Source organism: Gossypium arboreum, chromosome 11 (genome assembly GCF_025698485.1).
Source record: "Gossypium arboreum isolate Shixiya-1 chromosome 11, ASM2569848v2, whole genome shotgun sequence".
In the NCBI taxonomy this organism is placed as follows: domain Eukaryota; kingdom Viridiplantae; phylum Streptophyta; class Magnoliopsida; order Malvales; family Malvaceae; genus Gossypium; species Gossypium arboreum.
In genome coordinates, this window is record NC_069080.1 from 89,506,756 (window position 1) to 89,525,776 (window position 19,021).

The following is a 19,021-nucleotide window of genomic DNA, read 5'->3' on the forward strand; positions in this document are numbered from 1 at the left end:
TTCCTGATTTGGCAGAGACGAATGAACCAATCTCTGAACCTAGCAATGAACCAATGCTGCAACAAGCTTATTGGAGATACTAAAAAATACGGGACGATGCAATGAGAGACGCTTTTACAAAAATATTTCATGACCCGTTTATTTTTGTGCCTGAATTTCAGACTTTATATTTGATCCATGGACTCCAATTTCGAGGAAGGAATGTGGCAATTCAAGCAAAAACAAGAACGATGGAGAAAAAGATGATCGGATTCTAAGGGGTCTGCAAATAAATAAATGGGGGGATCTTGTCTTTATTTTATTTCATTTTATTTCTTAAGATATTTTAAGCTTTTAGGCTTAAGTTCTTTTAGGATATTTTATTTCACACATAATAAAATAATAGGAGAAATCATGAATAAAAGTGAACAATTTGCAAAATAAGGAGTGGGTCAATAGATATGTACATGTCTAGGATTGGATCTAGGAAGAGCTTTGTAATACCCCTAACCCGTATCCGTCGCCGAAACAGGGTTACAAGATCAAATAAATAAAACTTTCATTTTATACAGTATTCATGTTAGAAATCAAACATAAACTCCCTTATATGAACCCTCGAGGTCCAAAACATGCATTAGAAACGAGTCAAGACTGAACCGAGTACTCATAGAATTTTTTGAAAAATCTCAAATTTTTTCCTAGACGTAGGGGTCACACGCCCGTGTGGTCAAGTCATGTGGCTCACACGGCCAAGGGACACACCCATGTCTCAGGCTGTGTAACTCTTTGATTTGGGTGACATTGTCAAGTCACACGCCCATGTGCTAGACCATGTGCAGGTGAAGAGGTCACACAGCCAAGCCACACGCCCATGTGCCAGGTCGTGTGATCAATTTTGAGCATTCTGTTTTGACATTTTAAAGATGCAGGGGACACACGACCAGATCACACACCCATGTGCTAGGCCGTGTGTCACACATGGCTGAGACACACGCCCGTGTCTCTACCCGTGTGGACAAAAATAGGCTATTTTCCAAGCTACATTTCTCACCTAATTTGTCTTCTTCTTACACCAATACTTTAACATATTCACAAGCCATTTTTAAAACAATTAATTTAAGTCAAAACCGAGTCCCGTGCATGACATAACATCACATACAACCAATGTGCTTTTAAGCACCTCAAATACACTTTACTGTCATGTAACCAAACTTACAAAACTTAATTAACTTATCAAATTCACCTATATGCATATTTTACCAAATATGCTAGAAATAATCATTAATATGCCAACATGATTTCTATCATTCAACCATTTAAGCACACACCAAACATGTTATAGCCTCATTTATACATATTAAAACATATTCAACACAAACCATTCCAATGGCTAGTTATAACCCAAACATTTACATTCCAACATTGGTTAATTAACCTATACATGCCATTATAACCATAATTAATTTATCATATATACCAAGATGGGCTGATGGATGGTGAGAGTGATCTATGCCAAGCTTCCAATCCAACGAGCTCCGAATTACTATAGAACAAGGGAAAGTAAAACAAAGTAAGCATGAAATGCTTAGTAAGTTCATATAACATGGTAAATAACTTACCTATATTTATGTTCAAAATAAACATGCAAGGTACTATCAACCAATTTGGTCACAAGCCCTAAACACATATCATCATCATGTTAGCCAAGTAATCACATATAATAGTTCTTAATCATGGATGAACAAAGTCATCAAGCATGATCCACATTTATGTAACAACCAATTCATGCATCATTATATCAGGTAATGTCATTTCCATGTATTTCATGTACATACAAGTAATAATTCATTTCTAAATCATATTATCTCATATAAACATCAAGAAACATGTATGGGCTCAATAATAATCAAATTCTCATATACATATACTTTTCACATCATGAATTCAAATAAAATATACAAATCATACCCATGTATTTCAAATATATTTTCATAGTATTTTGTCTCATGTTCAGATTATTTCATGTCAGGAATTTGCTCATTAAATCAATTAAAATATTAATGGAAACCCAGGAAAATACACTCGAAGTTTACAAATCTATAATCTTAGATGAACATATTCATCAAACAAGTTCCATGTTCATACATCACCATCTCATACTTCCATTTATCATGTATCATCATTTTCATGTATTTCAGGCACATACATATAATAATTCATTTCGTGTTCTTATTTTCTCATGTCAGTATTTTGCCCGTTGAATCATTGAAAACATCAATGGATACATAGGTAGTACACTTAAAATGTACAAATCAGAAATAGTCAATTCATATTCAGGGGTACTCATAAGGGCACAAAATCAGGAAACACAATCTCGAGCCATATAACAGGATGCTCATGTGAGCCATGTAATAGAATGGTTATCCGAACTATATCAGGAAACTTATAAGAGTCTATAACAAGAACTTCATAAAGAATTTTTAATTAAGAAGCTCACGAAGAGCCTATTAGGAATGCTCACAAAGAGCCATGTAATAGAAACTCCAGATAGCATAACAGGAGCTCCGGATAGAATAACAGGAAGTTCAAGCGAGCCATGTCAGGAAGCTCATAAGAGCCTATATCAGGAGCTCGTGAAGAGCTGTGTTACCCTCACCCATATTTAATGTCGGAATAGGGTTACAGAGCATTACCAGACTTATAACACATTTAAACATACATTTCACATACAATTAGTCAAATCATATACATTTAGTTCACAACCAATCATTTTGTCCCTACACAAGCCTACGAGGCCATAAACATGCATTGGAAGTGGTTTGGGACTAAACCAATAACTTTGGAAACTTTTTAACACTTAGAAAATTTTCTCAAAAACAAGGGACACACACCCGTGTGGCCCAGCCATGTGTCTCATACGGCCAACAGACATGCTCGTGTCACAGACCGTGTGGACATTCAAATTAAGAGCACATGACCGTGTCTCAACCCGTGTCTGACCCCTTGTAACTCTCTCACTTGGGTCACATGGCCAACAGACACCTGTGTGCCCTAAAAATGGCCATACACGCCCGTCTACCAGGCCATGTGCTAGGCCGTACCAAACATGTAGGATATACTGACTTATGCCACACGGTCAAGTCACACGTCCATGTGTGAGGCCGTGTGGAGCATACTGACTTGATTTTAATTTCAACACTAGGTGACATACGGCCGTGTAACATAACCATGTGCCACATATGGCTGAGACACACGCCCGTGTTTCTGCCCATGTGGACAAAAATAGGCTATTTACCAAGCCAAATTGCCACCCAAACTTGTATACACCTACACCAAATTCAAAGGCACCAAAACAAAGCATATAATAGGCATTCAGTCAACCAATCCAAACATAATTCATGTACAATCTATATTTCCATTCTCTATGCACACTAATCACAAAGCATTCCATACCATTTATACCAAATTCACATTTATAATTCAACTATTTATACACTTCTAAACATGCATCATTATGCATCAAAATCACAAGCGTATAATTACTCTAATGTCAACCATTTAACCTCCAGAATCTTCATAATTCACAAGCATCATATATCCATCCATACACTCATAATACAAACCATATATACACATATATATACATAATCAAACCAACCAAATTAAGCCAATACTCATGACTATATATACAAACCAAAACATAAGCATTTACAAGCCAATTCAAATGACTCAACTCATTATCAAACTACATAACAAAATGACCATAATCCTATACGTGCCATATGACCAAAATACAAGCTCAAAGTACCAAATTGATAGTTGGATAATGTGATGAAGTCTCTGATGATCTCCAAATCCGAGTTAGCTTTGAAATATCTATAGACATGGAAAATTAAACAAAGTAAGCTATATAGCTTAGTAAGCTCGTATGAAATAAACTCAATCTTAACATAAATATACAAATCATCAAATTCAACATATCAACATGTAGTTCATTTAACTAACAAACCTTTCACATTTTCAATCATAATCTTATGTATGAACTTCACAACTTCTTCAATTTAAGCTTATACGGTTCATGTACATACCTGTACCATCTCGTATCAATCTCATATACAATCACGTCTTCCATTTACCTGTTGAACCATTTGGAATACTATTAGTACTCGGGAAACTCGCACCAAAGTGCCAATAACATGGTCTGAAGCCAACTAAATCTCATATCACATATACTGCTCACACTAGAGCTATCAACGGGCCTACTCAAACAAGTTGTCAGCCAAGACGTAGCTACATGGTGCTTCTCACACAAGCTGTCAAGTAACCGCAACACATGCCAGTATACTCTAGCACCAGTACAACGTACTGTAACATCTCAATTTTGGGCCTAGTCGGGAATTATGGTTTTGAGACCACAAATCTGAAGTAGAAATAATTATTTTATGAATGTGTTGAGGTCTATGATATGTTTTAATGATTGTGTGAAAATTTCATGAAGAAATTTTATTGATAAAGTATCGCATTTGACATGTAAGACTAAATTGCAAAAGTTGCAAAATATGTGATTCTAGAAGCTTTAAGCATGAAATAGCTATGGATTATTAATTAGAGGTCCTTAAATATTAATTTGACCAATTTGTATTTTTATGGACAAAAATGGGCATGAATTGGTAAAATTTAAAGTTTAGCACAAAGGACATTTTTGTCATTTAGTTAATAAAAGAATTAAAAGGGAAAAATGAAGCAACAATCATGTCTATCTTCAACCTCTTGTGGCAAAAATTTTAAGGAACCATAGCTAGGGTTTCTTCATTTTTAAAGCTTGATTGTAAGTCAATCCTAGCCCCGCTTTTAATGTTTTTTTACATTTTTGAAGTCCTTGTAACCCGATTTACTTATTTCTAGCCATATTTTGAAGTAGGGTTCATGTTTGAAATTTGACCCATGTGTGGCATGCATGTATTTTGATGTTTAATGGAAGAATATGAATATTTGATTTGTAATAAACATCTTTTACTAAGTGATTTTTTATGAAAACACCTAAAAAGGACCTTTTTGTAAAAGTTGTAAAAATGGGTAGTAAAAATGTGATTTGGTGAAAATGTGGCCTGGTACAAGCATGATATAGGTTTGGCTAGGTTTGGGTAACAAATATAATGAGTACATTTCATTTTACAAGCTTAGGGACTAATTTGTAAATATGTAAAAGTTTAGGGGAAAAACTATAATTTTTGCCAAAATATGGTTGTTGGACTGATTTGAACAATATAATAATTAAATAAGCTAAATTTATATTATAGAACAAGAAAAAAGGAGTCCAGACCTAGACCGATGAAAGATCAATATTTTGGACTAAATCGAATTAGTTGTCCATATTTTGTATTGAGGTAAGTTCGTGTGTAAATAATGCAACTTTATCTTATGCATTTAATATTTTGATATTGCATGAATTGTTTAATTATTGTTATGAATACGATCGATGAGGATTCGATATGGTAAAATTCCCGGTTAAACCTTAGGAATAGATAGGATACAAATGTCATGACATTAGGGTTATGTGTGATTTCGTGTAAGACCTTATCTGGGATATGGCATCGATATTTGATTTCGTGCAAGACCATGTCTGGGACATGGCATCGATACGAGATATCATGTAAGACCATAGTTGGGCTATCGGCATCGATATATGTGATCCCATGTAAGACCATATCTGGGATATGGCATTGGCATTTTATTATATATATGAGATTTCCCCGGGTATCCTTTAGTATTCCAAGTGGTTCAACGGGTAACTTGAAGATTTTGCCAAAGATATGAAAGGCTATGATTATGTTATGAAGTGGTATAGGTACGTACGCAAGACTCATGAGATATGAGCTTAGTTTATGATGCATTTTTTTGTAAGGATGCAAATGAGTAAGATATGCCTACAATCATTTGATGAGTATGTGTAAAATTATAATATGCTATATGTATGTTAATACATGTTTAATGTTGCTTATTATTTACATGCAAACTTACTAAGCTTAAAACTTACCCCCTTCTTTTCTTTTATTCCTTTTAGTGTCGTCAAGCTAGCTCAGGGATTAAAAGTTGTTGGAGTATCGATCACACTATCAACTTAGTCATTTGGGTATAATTGGTTTTGGCATTTTGAATCTGGCATGTATAGGGGACTTGGTCTTTTATAGGGGACTTGGTCTTTTTGTTTATGTGTCATATTAATTTGGTCCAATGTGTTGGCTAATAATGACTTGACTATTCATTTTGTATATGGCCATGAGATATGGTTCATATTGATTATTGGGGAAACCTATTCATATATCCATGCATGTGCTAAATCCATACATGTTGTGATTAAAACTGTTTGGCATGGTTGAATTGTGAATGTGATCATGGAAGTTGATGATAGAATTGTGAGTAAATGGCATGATGACAATTAAGATATGAATGTGTAAAATAGAGTAAATTGATGTTACATATTGCATGTGATTTGATAAACTTGGCTTAACAAGGTATGGTAAGATGAGCATGTATAAGTTGATATGGTGTTGCCATGAACATGACTTAATTGATAATGTTTAAGCACTTAATTATGCCATGTTAAATGCCCTTGAAATTATGTATGTGTTTGAGTAAATAAGGGTGGCAATTGGCTTGGAAAATAGCCTCAAAGTTGTCTACACAGGTAGACACACAGACATGTGGTGTGTGACACACGGTCTACCCCCATGGGTGTATGATTCGGCTGTGTGTCCTCTGCACCTTAGTTTTGAGAAATAAAATGCCCAGTAGTAAGCATATGGGCACGAGACATGGCTGTGTGCCCTGGCCGTGTGAAGTCTGCACCTTATTTATGAAGATTCATGAAAATTAAATTCTCCACACGGCCTAGCACACGGGCATGTGACTTGGCTGTGTGACCCTATTTTGTTGATGACGTCATAAATAGAGAGTTACACGGGCTGAGGACATGGGTGTGTTCCAAGCCATATAGGCGTGTGACCATCCAAAACAAGAAAATTTTCTAAGTGCTGGAAAGTTTTCTAAAGTTCTCGGTTTAGTCCCGAACCATCTCTAATGCATGTTTTGGGCCTCGTAGGCTCGTTTTAGGGACGATATGAATGTATGAGAAAAGTTTTAAATTTTAATGGAAATTCATGTCTTGATTTTGGGTGTTTGTTTGAGTTTAAGCCTCGTACTGCCTCGTACCCTGTTCCGATGTTGAATACAGGTAAGGGGTGTTACACGTATAGGACCAGCACTTAGATCACATAATCACAATAATCCCTAATGACATGTCACTAGTTTCCAAATCTATTCCTAAGGTTCAACCGAGATTTCCAATGTTGAACCGTCGTTGAATCATTGTTGAACATGCCCGTAGTTTCATATTCACAGTTTATGCAATATCAAGGCATTTAAAATACATTTATAATGAAACTTATTACATACGAACTTACCTCAGATGTAAAAACGGCTAAACTGGTCGATTAGTCAAGAACTTTGTTTTTCCCCCGATCTAGATCCGATTTTGTTTTTCTTGATAATTAAGCTAGGAGATGACCGAATGCTTCAAGCCCTAAAAATGGATTTCTTCTTTGCTATAATCGGTTAAGAAAGATGAATGAAACATATTTTGTGTTTTTGTTTTATTAAATTATCATTTAATTACCAAATTACTATTATAACCTTTAAAAACTTTCAAAATTTCATCAAATGCCATGCCACTATCATTCACTATTATACTAATGGTCTAATTACCACTTAAGGACTCTTACTTTAAGGTTCTATAGCTATTTAATACCTTTAGCTACTAGAACATCACTTTTACACTTTACGCGATTTAGTTTTTTTATCAAATTTAGCACTCAAATGATAAAATTTCTTAACGAAAATTTCAAACAATCATATATTCATGTTGTAAAAATGAGAAATCCTGATACGAGAATCACCACATTCCTATGATCGAACTAAAAATACACTCATAATAGACATAGTTATCACAAGCCAAAGTACACACTTTAAAGATGAGCCATGATTGATAATTTATGAAATAATGATGATAAGAAAATTGAGATAAAGAAATCCAAGATGCGATACCATACTGGAAATCCGAGAACGTAATTCATAAGAAAATAATAAAGATCTTGATGATTCCTCAGAGAAAACCAGAAGAAAAACAATGCTTACACACTCTGGAATCAATTATAATAGAGATAATATATTTTCCAAATATATACATATAAAACAAAACAACATCCAGTAGAAATAGAAGAATAGCCTCACATAAATTTTCACCATCAACTTTTATTCCAAACATAATAGAATAGAACCCCAAAGAGAGAGAGATAAGATATGCTGATCATCAACCAACCAGACCAACGGTACTTTCATCTAAAATTATAATCAGCTAGTATTCTCATACGATAAGAATTTCATCAGAAAACAAGTAATCGCATATATCTCTAAGGATAAGTGAATAAATAAAATACTCAGAAGAGATCATCATAATCTATTCAATTTCAACTGTTACACTCAGGCATCATTATGATTCAAATATCATTTCTCTGACTAACTCTGTCATCACTAATCCCATATTATTCCATTCACTAATGAAAATCAATCTGGAAGTAATTCTAGCAAATACATACCTTAGACATCATACATGAATGAGTCGATTAGCCGAGATTAACTTTTTCTTTAACCGTGACATTGCGAAATCTGAATGATCTTTAGATTAACCCAGCATCTTTTCCAAAACTGTATTCACTTGCCAAACTATTCTCAACTCTGACCACATTATTAATTATTTCGCTACTGAACTCTTTAGTCTCTCACTTGTAAGCTCATTCAACATAAATCTTAAAATTTTGCTATAAAATACCATATTGGTAAGGGGCTGAGGTCGTAAAGCCTCTAACTCAACTCTCATATATATGTATACACACATGTGACTTAACACTTATCATCATCATAATATCATCACAATTATATAATTCACTTCTAGCAAATCAACATACATATTTAAGCTACATGAACTTTCCGATTATCTTATTCAAACAAGTGCACTCATACATACATTCTATAAATTTTGAGTAAGTTTACTTATCGCATTCACTAATAAAACAAGTCAAGCACATAACATCATATGAACACCAAACAAACATGAATGAGTTTATCACAATATAAATTTTCATTTTGTTTCATAAAATCACCATAATCCATTGAACACAACGTTCAACCGGAACAATGACATTTTACCCATATTTCTCAACTTATGGTTATTTCATTTTACGCATCATCACATACATATCATGAACTCTTATTCATACTTTTCCAAGTTTCGACTCATCACAAACACATTTTCAAATATCTTAGTATCACTTTCAGCATTTTTGAAAGTAGCTCGGTTGGAAGGCATCTCTGTCTCAATAAAACAATTTCGTCAGAGTCGGGAGATATCACACTATCATAGGTTATATATGGCATGTATAGCTAGACTCTCACACATGTTAGGTTAGTCTGAGAATTGACTAAACCATAGCTCTGATACCACTAAATGTAACACCCTTTACTAGTATTCGATGTCGGAATAGGGTATGAGGCATTATCGGATGTAAACACAAGCAAACATACATTCTGAGTTGTAAATTTTTCACCAAATTAAAACTTTTTAACAATCAATCACACCATCCATAAAATGAGCCTACGAGGCTTAAAACATGCTTTGGAAGCGGTTCGGGACTAAACTGAGAACTTTAGAAAATTTTACGACATTTAGAGAATTTTTGCTAAACAGAGGTCACACGTCCGTATGGATTGGGACACGCCTATGTCCCTAGCCCATATAACTCTTTTTTTGTCATCCAAGAACAAATTGAAGTCACACGGCCAAGACAAACGCCCGTGTCTAGAGGCCGTGTCCTTCACACGGTTGAGACACGCGCCTATGTCTCTGCCTTTGTGCTCGATACTAAGCTTTATGTTTTGTAACAATTAAGATGCAGGGATCACACGCCCATGGGGTTGACCGTGTGTCACACAAGGCCTAGACACACTCCCGTGTGTCTACCCGTGTGGATAAAAACAAGGCTATTTACCAAGCCATTTTGCCACCCTCACTTGCACATATTTACATCACATGGCATAAACTCAAGCATGAAGAGCAACCAAATAATCACAACCAAGACAATAACATGTCATTCTCATACCATTTTCAAACATCCTTAAAACATCAACTGTAACACCCCTATCCCGTAATCGTCACCGGAATAGGATGAGGTGTTACCAGAAATTAGGAATAAGATCGGAAGAATAAAATTTTAAACTCCCTTCTTTAAGTAAACGTCCAACAGATGCCATTTTCGTATGGCTTATATACAATAGTCATAATATCATTCTACTATATTGCCTATCCTACACATGCCATAAGCTAAGTCTAATTACATAGTTGCCGCAATGGTAGATAGTGTGACGAAGTGCTGATGATCCCCGAGCTGGTAGTCAGAATCCACAACCTATCACCAAAACATAATTGAACAGAGTAAGCTTTTGCGAGCTTAGTAAGTTTTAAGCAAAACAAAGTGTTCTCATTCACCGTCATTGGTCATTCATTTCAACTGCTCGATGAAGTTAATCTAGAGCTTCATCTCGAACCATGATATCAATAGACAATTACTTGGTCATCTTATATATATATATATATATATATATATATATATATATATATATACCTTCGAATAATAGTGACCTAGATGGTCAAATATTTCCAAAGCACATTCTTCGTCAAATTTCAACTTTCCATGTTCCTTTCCACTTATTCATAATCACACCCTTATTTTTAAGTATTTCAACATGACAAATCTTGAATTATCAGAGGCACATAAATAAATAAACATATTCCTTATCACATATACGTAAATGTGAAAACATAATTCTTACCTTGTCTTGGTACATTTAGCCCAACCCATACTCAAATCATAAGGCTTTTGGGCGAATATGCTCTAATACATAAGAACATTTCATCACATACTTCATTATACAGGCATACCATTACCAATTAGATCATTCACATATTTGGAGTCATAATATTAATCACATTTACTTACCCTTCGATCATCGATAATTCACCTCAAATCACTCCACCGATGAGTAAGTAATACGACCAACATCTTAAATACATAACACTTATTTGATGGTAACTTATTGCAGATACTCAATATCAAAGTCTTACTTGAATCCTAGCATTTAGCCGTCGGGTCTTTAAAGCTCGGATATAGTACAAGCACGAAGCCTATGGACGTTAATCAAGATAATATTCTCGATAAGGCCTGCGGGTTTTAACCGGATATAGTATCACACAAATGCCCTTCGGGACTTATCACATTTATACACTTTCACATTCATCACATTGGCCATTAAGCCTTATCACATATATACACCTTCACATTCATCACATCACCATTAGGCCTTATCACATATATATACACTTTCACATTCATCACATTGGCCATTTGGCCTTATCACATATATACACACTTTCACATTCATCACATCGGCCATTAGGCCTTATCACATATATATACACTTTCATGTACAGACTTGGTCTTGGTCGAATCTACATCAATCACTTTTCCAATGAATAATTCAATTTCACGCCATACTATCATTTCATATTCGAATACTCATAAACTTACAAATTTTACAAATTTTAATATCAAAGATCCATCTAACACTCATATATCATTTTACAATATCACAATTAGAATTCAAGTATGGGTTTAATCAATAGCTTATGAGCAACTAAAACAAGTTTTATCCATGTTTACAACAAAAATCACATATTCACTACAAGCTGTTTTCCTGACCAATGGTCACTAAATTATTTATAACCGAGCTACAAGGCTCCAAATCACTTGCCGTTAATTTTCCCTGAATATAGACTCGTATATCTTCCATCCATAAATTTTTCAGAATTTTAGGTTTGGCCAATCAATACCAGATTTTTCTTAAAGTTTCCCTGTTTCACTGTTTGACTAACCTGACCAGTCTTTACTACGAATCAAAATTCTCATTGTACAAAATTCAAAGTATGTTCTATTTGATTTCATTTGAAACTAGACTTATTAAGGAGTCTAAGCATATAAATTTTATCTTATAACAATTTTTGTACTATTTATAATAATTTTCTAAATGCAAAACAGGGATTTCAGATTCATTCCGACACTATCACACACAACTTTAAATATCTCTCTATAGGAAATTCCTTTGCTTGCACTGTTTATTTTATAAGAAACTAGACTCATTGAGCTTTGATTTCATATTTTATTCAGACTCTAATTCCACTCCAACAATTTATGGTGATTTTCAAAATCACACTACTGCTGCTGTCCTAAGCAGATTTTTACAATTTGCTCTTAAATTTCCAAGTCCAAACACTAATGTACTTACCATTTAAGTTTAAAACATATGATGGCCACATCACATCTTGTTAAATCAACTCATTATGTCCTATTATGATTGAATTTACTCAATATTTGATCACTTAAAACTTACCTTGGAAGTGGTCGACGACTAGATATCCACGGCCATTCGTTTACTTTCTCTTTTCCCCTATCCGACTTTGATCCTCTTTGCTCTTAAGCTTAAGTAAAACAATAGATTTGCTTAAGTACTTAACTAATATTATTCACTTAACAATCACATTTGGCAATCACATATCATTTAATCTATATCTAATTCACCTTCACAAGCAAAGAGTCACTTAATTTATCATGCTTTCTTATACATGAATTTAATCATATTGCCGAATGTCCTTTTGTGTACATGGTACATACATAAGGCATACATATATATATATATATATATATATATATACCTATATATGACCATTACAATTTAAACATTTAATCATAATCGGCAAGCTTTATTTCAACTATTTAAGGTGCAAACCATTTATGTTATTCATTAACATTTCGTCATATTAAATCTTTGATTAACCAATTTAACACATACCAAAATCCAATCATACATCTAACCTTTGTCTCCATACCAAACCGAGTTATAAGATTATACATTACACTAAGCATATCATTAAACATACCTATTCAATTTAGCTAATTTCATAGCCGATTAATCACCTTACCCCACATTACTCAATGTCGAACATTAACCCAACATCACAAGCATAATCACCATGAAACTTACCTTAATACACATTTTATCCCATTGCCGAATACATATATATATATATATATCATCAAATAAATATTTATTCACATAACAACAATTCATTCACATCTCTATAAATGATCATAATCGGACATTATAAACAAATCAACTAGTTTAACATTCAATTTCTTCTAACCATTCCTCAATCACTTACTCAATGAACAATAATGTACTTAACCAATTCCTTAGGCATATATTCGGCAATATATATATATATATATTAATGACTAAAACACTTAGGCCGATTCTAAAACACCCATAAATCTTCATACTAGCACATGTAACTAGCTCAAATCTCAAACCATCTAATATACTATCAAAATATATATAATATTACAACCAATTTACCATTCCTTAATATGACCAAAGGTAAGCTTTACATGAACTTTGAAAATCCTTACAAACATCACTTAATCTAGAATTAAAAATCATGGGTTATCTACCACATGTCATTAACAACCAAATTTCATAATCAGTTTGACAAAAATCACATTACATACCTTTAGAATAGATCTATGCATATGACCGATTATTTGAGCTTCACTCCCTTACTCTTTCTTCACCACGGCAATGAAGAATAAGAATGAACCAAACTTTGTTTTTTTTTTCCACCCCACCATGTTTTATTTATCTTTTTTTTCTTTATAAATTAAGGCCATATAATATTAATATACTTTCTTGAATTCATTTTCTATGCACCCTTGTCATTATGGTTGCCACTACTTCTCAAAATGGGGTATTTGACATGCAAGTCCCCATTTTGAGAATCATGCACTAACTAGTCTTCAAATTAATTCATAACTTTTTTTTTTTTTTTCTCACATAAGCCCTTTGACTAAAATTCACATTCAACTAATGAATTTAAGCATCAAAATTTCACACATGCACTATCACACATAGTAGATATGAATTTTAATATTTAATAAATTTTATAACTCGATTTTATGGTCCCAAAACCACATCTCGACTAGGGTCAAATTAGGGATGTCACATCAACCTTTCCACATCAAATTATGCAAGCTTCCACAATCACAAATGACATTAATACAAATATACTCATAACCAACATTAGCCAACTTTCAAGGCTATATATATACAAAATGAACCATGAACCACTCACAATTATGACCATCACATATCAATACCAAATCAACATTTATCATATACACAACATTTATCATGCCATAAATCATTCTGTCAATTTCACCTTCATTAAGCTTCATTTAACTACTTTCTAGTTACCTTATTGTACACACAAATTTTACATCTCATCAATAGACCACATTACCAAACATTCACATTCATGCCATAAATCACATTTCCAAATAATTCACATTCACCATGCATACCATGATCATATCACCAAAGGCATTAACACATATATAAATATACTTAGGCTTACAACCACGTTGCCAATATAAGCCAACTTACATGGCCAAATAGCAAAACAAGCCTTTGACGATTACAAGTCATTACATTGGCTAAAATCATAATGACACTTATGACCAAAAGACTAAGTCCCTATACATGCCATAACTCAAAATACTTGAATTCATCAATACCCAAAATGATAGCTTGATAGTGTGATAGGATCTTCGGTGATCTTTAACTCGAGCTAGTTTACGGCACTATAAAACATGGGAAAGGAAAGGAGGTAAGCTATATAGCTTAATGAACTTAATAAACAACTCTTACCAATTATTTACCAAGTCTAACAATATAAACACAGAAAAAAATAATATAAATTGCTATAAACCTCATAGTTATAAATTATTCAGTCACATTGTTTGCTATATCAATTTGCAAGCATAATTTAACATGTCTTAACTTTAGCCTAACAACCGTAATCTCTCCATTATAATCGATTACACCGACATGTGTCTAGGCTGTGTGTGACACACGGTCTGCCCCAATGTGTGTGTGATCCTGCCGTGTGTCCCCTGTACCTTAGTTTTGAGAAACAGAATGCCCAATAGTAAGCACATGGGCACGAGACATGGCTGTGTGAGAGACACGACCTTAAGACATGGCCATGTGCCCTGGCCGTGTAAAGTCTGCACCTTATTTATGAATATTCATGAAAATTAAATTCTCCACACGGCCTAACACACTGGTATGTGACTTGGCCGTGTGACCCTATTTTGTTGATGACGTCATAAATAGAGAGTTACATAGGCTAAGGACATGGGTGTGTTCCAAGACACACGGGCGTGTGACCATCAAAAACAAGAAAATTTTCTAAGTGTTGGAAAGTTTTCTAAAGTTCTCGGTTTAGTCCCGAACCACCTCTAATGCATGTTTTGGGCCTCGTAGGCTCGTTTTAGGGACGATATGAATGTATGAGAAAAGTTTTAAATTTGAATGGAAATTCATGTCTCGATTTTGGAGGAGTTGAGAAGAAGTATCAAATGCTCAAAATTGTATTACATACAGTAATATGCTCAAAAAAAGAAAGAGAAAAAGGAAAGAGCGTATGTACTCAAAAGAAATAGATGTACAAAGAGCATGTGAACTCAAATGCAAAATGATTTGGTGAATTTGAAGGTATTTATTTCGAAGGTCTGATGCAGGCTGAGTCTAGGGTTTATAGCTTAAAAGTATCTATCTTTTAACTACCCTAGCCTAGCCACGTTACAACCTATTTAAAAGATCTATTTATTCAGATTTCTGTGCTAGCTACATTAGTGGAGAGAAATTATTAAATTCAACATATAAAGACATAAATTAAACTTACTGATTGCAATTTAGTCTTAAATGAGGGACTAAAAATTTGGTAATAATTTAGCATATCTTATTGAGAAAGTATTTAGTCTATTCTTGCTATCATGATAATAATTGAGAATAATTCGAACAATATGTATACTTGAGTTGCATAATTTCAAAATTCTTGTCCTTGGGCATAATTACACTAAACTTATAATTGTGGGGAGAAATAATTTCTGAAGAATTTTTCAAAGGTGATTTCAAGTGCATTACTTGGGACGAACAATGAATTAAGTTTTGGGGTGTGAAAACACAAAAATATATAGACTTTTTCAACTCCTTTTTAGCGATAATTCATACTGTTTCGTAGTAATTTTTGTCAAAATTCATATTTTAATCATTAAATAATTAAACTGCACTTAAATTATGAACATATTGAATTTTAGTTAATTTTATATTAAATTTACACAAATTTGATTTATTTTTGATAATTTTGCAGAAGGGGTGAAAATTAGCTCGGCAGTCACCTTGAAAAGCTTGAACCGTTGAGGCAATTCTTGTATCAAGTGGCCCAAGAGTAAAGCTAATTATTTTTCCAGTCATGGACGGTCCAATAATAATTATTGAACATATTTTATAATTAATTTTGATTCAACACAAATTGGGTTAAGATTAATTACAAGTCTGATGGAGAGAAAGGCGGTAACAATTGAATTAATTATTTAAACGGATTAAAATTATAATTAATGGACGCAATATTTAATTGGTGCATGTTTAACTTCTAATATAGCTGAGGGTTAAATTAGCGATGATATTAAACAATACATTAGCCTTACATAACTTGCAAGATTATTGTGATTAAATTGTTTCAATATAGAGATATATTGTTATTTCACTTAATCTTTTACTTGCTTATTAAAATTTGATTAACCGTTTGAATTGACATAAAGATATGGTCAAGATGTTATTGAGTTTTAGTAGGTAAGTATGTGCATTAGTTAGCAAATTACCAAGTTGTCATGAAATTATTCGTAACAACATGAACACAACTTTAATTATTCTAAGTTAAAAAGAATAAAATTGATCTAACACATTTATGTCATATTGATTAAACTCATCTTTTAGAAATCATGCATTGGAATAATTTATTTTTATTTTTTTAGTTAAATTATTTAGTTGATATTTAGTTATTATAAAACCACTTCAAACCAATATATCCTCCAACATCAAATTGTTTAATTTTGCATTTCATAAATATTTTCTTGCACAGCCCTTGTGGTTATGATAACTTGACATTACTTGTCACTTTATTATTTTTTGCGATTGTATACAGTTGTACATTTCTGTCATTTCAGGCTCGCATACATAAAAGACTTCGCATGAAAACAATAGTGTAAGGGTTCACATAACTCCTAAGGTATAAGCTTTGCTCAAAACTAAGGGTCGTATAAAATCATTAGTTTGCAGGGATATCATGCTTTTACAAATAAATAGGCTTTGCAGTTAAAAGGATCATGGTTCATATAAATACACGGGGTCGCACATTTATGGGTTCGGATATTTTACTAGTGGTTCGCAAGTAATAAAACAAACACTATAGGGGTATGCATATAAATATGGAAATTATTACAGGGTTTTGCATGTAATTGTGGCACGTAGCATACAGAGTTTGCAAACACTTAAGCATAAATATGTCTTGCATAAAAATAAAACATAATACTCTCATACATGGATAACATTGATTTTGTTCATGAAAAAATTAATTACCTTAAGACATGGTTCACAATCAAATAAACTGGAAATGTAACAGAATAAAATATCCAATCTTGAATTAACAATGTTAGATTCACAAAATCATAAATAAATCTAAAACCCATAACAATATTCCCATCGCCTTTAACCCATGTTCATTAATATCTGCTCAAGAGCGTCCTTGCCCAATCATCAACCTCGCCTACGCTATTCACGACTTACGTACCTAGGAATGAGTAAGAAAGGAGTGGGTGAGTTCCTTAAGAACTTAGTGAATAATCAGAAACTATTAGGTTATGCTTAAAAAAGTGTTTGAAAACTCATTAGCCTTTTCTTAAAACATTATTGGCAGGGCTCACTTTAAAATCGTGGGACCTATTTTGTGTATCAAAAACCTTTTAAAAACTAAGTCTAGGCTTGCCCTAAAATCATGAAGCCATCTTACACTTTTCAAGAAAAACCTTTTCTTTGAACAAGGTTTGCCTTAGCTTGCAAGACCAGTTCACACTTATGACTAGAGTCTGCCTTAGGTTGCAAGACTGGCTTGTGCTTCGCTGATACACAGCTTATCATTAAGCTCTTGAGAGCTTCGTTAATACACAACTTATCCATAAGCTCACAAGAGGAGCTTCGTTAATACACACCTTATCCATAAGTTCATAAGGGGAGCTTCGCTGATACACAACTTATAAAACCATTTCTGAAAACATTATTTAAATCCTTAGCTTGTATGGGATCTTACAAAAAACTGTGCTTTAAAAATCATATCTTCAAACCGTATTTGAAAACATGTTAGTATAAACTAAACAATATGGCAGTTAACATACCCCAAATAATTCCAAGCCACTCAATGGAAAACGAAGAAACTTAAACGAGTTTTGCTTTGCCTTTATCCTTGCTAGAAGACGGTCCGACTAGTTCACGACAACATACACATTTATTATTTAAGCAGAACAAGACATATAGAATTCATGCAATGCGAACCTAGACAATCACACTCAACAAGACAGAGACTTACCCTGATGGCTATAATCTGAACTTAGAACATATACTTTGATGGAAAAATATTCAGTGAATAATTCACAAAATTAAATGTTGTATTTATAGACCTAAGAGTCTTGATAATCTTTAGATGCCTTATTTAATTTAGGAAAGTTGTTAGTTGTACGTAAAGTATTCCTAAATTCACTAAATCTTTATTTCCTCATTTGAGTCTAATTGTATCTTTGATCGACGAACCCTAGTTCGCAGCAAGACTGGTGAACCCCAGCTCGCCAAACAGTTTGGTGAACACCAGCTCGCCCACACATTTAGCGAACCTACCTCGTAGAGAAATTGGCGAACCCAACTTGGT